We start from the raw sequence: 2,661 nt of genomic DNA, 5'->3' as shown, positions 1-2,661 counted from the left end.
GCCTGATCGACGCCTAACTGCTCCCCTGCCGGCCCGATCGCCCCCAACTGCCCTCCCCTGCAGGCATGGAAGCCCCCAACTGCCCTCCCTTGCAGGTCTGGTCCTCCCCAACTGCTCTCCCCTGATGGCCATCTTGTGACCACAAGGGAGTGGCCATCTTGTACAAGGGCATGATGGTCAATTTGCATATTACCTCTTTATTATATAGGAAAACATAAAAAAAAAACAATATGCAAAAGGAAATTGAAAGTGAGGTTCTTAAAGATGAAATAGCCTGATTTCTGAGATCTACTTTAAAATACCACTCTAGCACAAAAAAAGAGAGGGATAGATGAAATAAGAATGGCAAATGCCAATTATGGATGAAACTGGGTGACGGGTACATGAGGGTTTCTTGTACTCTCAACGTCTTAAAAAAAAAATCACGCCGAAACCGGTTTGGCTCAGTGGATAGAGCGTTGGCCTGTGGACTGAAAGGTCCCAGGTTTGATTCCGGTCAGGGGCATGTACCTTGGTTGCGGGCACATCCCCAGTGGGGGGTGTGCAGGAGGCAGCTGATCGGTGTTTCTCTCTCATCGATGTTTCTAACTCTCTATCTCTCTCCCTTCCTCTCTGTAAAAAATCAATAAAATATATTTAAAAAAAAAATCAGAGGCTATTCTTGGACTCTTACCGGGGCTCTCCCTAAAAAGTCAACTCTAAATGTAAACAGGAAGATTATCCCTGAGACTCCACAAATGCATCCTTGTTATTTTTCAAACATACCAACCAGATTCCCACCACAGGGCCTTTGTCCCCTGCTGTTCCCACTTCTTGGAATGCTTTTCACCCATATGTCTACATGGCTTGCTCCTTCACTCTTTCAGATCTCTACTCTAAGGTCACCTTGACCATCCTATATAAAACAGCAAAACCCCAACACAAACATACTAGCACACTCTATCCCCCTGCCCTGCTTTATTTTGTTTCACAGCACTTATCATGCTTTGACATACAAAATGTTTATTGTGTTTATCTTCCACCACAAAGTAAGGTCTGTGGTGGCATAGGTTTTGACTGTTTTCACTGCCTCTATTGCCAGATTCTCAACACATATTTATTAAATGAATGAATGAATCAATTAATCAACTGTCTACTGGATACTTAAGTCAAAGGGCAAATACATCTAAGCACCTAAATGCACCTACACATAGACAAAATCATTCAAAAAGGATTTTAAAAAGCAAGACTCCATTCACCTTTAAGAGCAGCTGAGAACCAGAATATGAAGATCTGGGGGGCTGGGTTTGTGAGACTTGAAAATAAACAGTCAGATGCTAATCTGGATGATCACAGAGGAACAAAGGAGGAGGCACTAATGTCCAGCCTAGGCTGTCTTGGGCTGGGTGGTAGGATGATGGCAGAGTGGGTCAGAAGTACTAACTTCCTCCAGGTCTTTGTCACTGTGGAAGTCAAGAAACAGCCTCTCTCCAAGGGCTGTTGTTGCTTGGTTTCTGCTGTTAACATAAGGAGAAAAGGTAGTTCAGAGAGGATTTTTCTTGTCCAGGAAGAAACAATTCAGAAACTACCATCTTTTTCAAACCAGGCTGTTTCAGTGAAAGATACTTGCCACTTTCTACTGTCAATGCCCATTCCTCTCAAGAGATGGAGAATGGGTTTAAAAGTCGAGGAGGGGGGGAATGGGAGTGGTGAGTCATGAAATTCAGACTCAGATATTTTTCAAGAGGAATAAACCTGAGAGATAACCTATTTCAAAGCTTTCATGTTATACATAGACTACAGGTGTAGGGAGGTCAAGCAACTTGCTTAGTATAGAGCAGTGGTTCTCAACCTTGGCTGCACATTAACAAAGAAACAGAATTTCTGGAGGATGAGGCCCAGAAATCAGGATTTTAAAAAGATTCCCAGGTGATTCTAATGTGCAGCCAAGGTTGAGAACCACTGAGGAACTGAAACTTAAGCATATTTGACAGGTCTTAATTATATCTATCTTTACATGATGTGATTTTAACTAATTTAAGGGGTTCATAATGAGTTAAGCAAGAAAGACCTGATTCATCTAGAGGAGGTAAAGGAGGGACCCTTTTCAAAAGAAGCGGGGCCAAATGTGTGTGAGCAGTGTCGAGGGGCGTCCTCCAGCTCCGAGCGTGGTTCGGAGGACGGCAGCTAACAGAGAATGCTTTATGGATTTTCCTGGGAACAGACCGAATGGAAGTGAACCTCAATCTGGATCACAAAGGTCCTCCCCTGGTCCACAGGCGCTCTCGGTGTGACAGCTTCATCTAGTCAACGATCGCAACGCTTAACTCTGGGGCTGACTCCCAGCTTGGGGTCTTGGGAAAGGGGGTTACTCTGCTCCATATCGAGTGCTCTTTTCTCAGAAAGACGAGGCCACCGAACAAAGAGTGCGGAGGAGACCCCACCGAGGGCGGTCCTCGCAGAACAACGCTATCTCGGGTACCCCGTGGAGGGAGGAAGCGGGGTCTGCCCCCCAAACACGAGCCGCCACCGCGCTTCCAGGACAGGCCCGGAGGCCTCCCGTGGGGGAGTCTGTCTCCTCCGGAGACCCCAAGGACTCCTGCTTCCCGGGGAAGAAGGTCTACGCCTGAACTGTGTGGCCCGCCGCCCGGCCTGGAGCGGAGCCTGCCCAGCCGAGGGGAG

General features: G+C 46.7%; 1 protein-coding gene across 8 annotated transcripts in view; it reads right to left on the bottom strand.

Annotated features, from left to right (window-relative positions):
• The window catches only part of PARP6 (poly (ADP-ribose) polymerase family, member 6), a 42,286-nt gene extending 39,631 nt beyond the window's left edge, over positions 1 to 2,655 (bottom strand). For 6 of the 8 annotated variants that reach the window (XR_001359905.1, XR_001359907.1, XM_005882810.2 and 3 more), the window contains exon 1: positions 1,239 to 1,795. The gene's annotated coding sequence lies outside the window, so the exon portion shown is untranslated. Of the gene's footprint in view, positions 1 to 1,238; positions 1,841 to 2,205 lie in introns of those variants that run through there. The other 2 variants (XM_005882815.2, XM_005882814.2) reach the window with 2 other exon arrangements.
• Positions 2,656 to 2,661: the final 6 nt, after the last annotated feature.

This window comes from Myotis brandtii, unplaced genomic scaffold (assembly GCF_000412655.1).
Source record: "Myotis brandtii unplaced genomic scaffold, ASM41265v1 scaffold74, whole genome shotgun sequence".
NCBI lineage: Eukaryota > Metazoa > Chordata > Mammalia > Chiroptera > Vespertilionidae > Myotis > Myotis brandtii.
The sequence above is the reverse complement of the archived record's forward strand: the minus strand, read 5'-3'. Positions and strand labels throughout refer to the sequence as shown.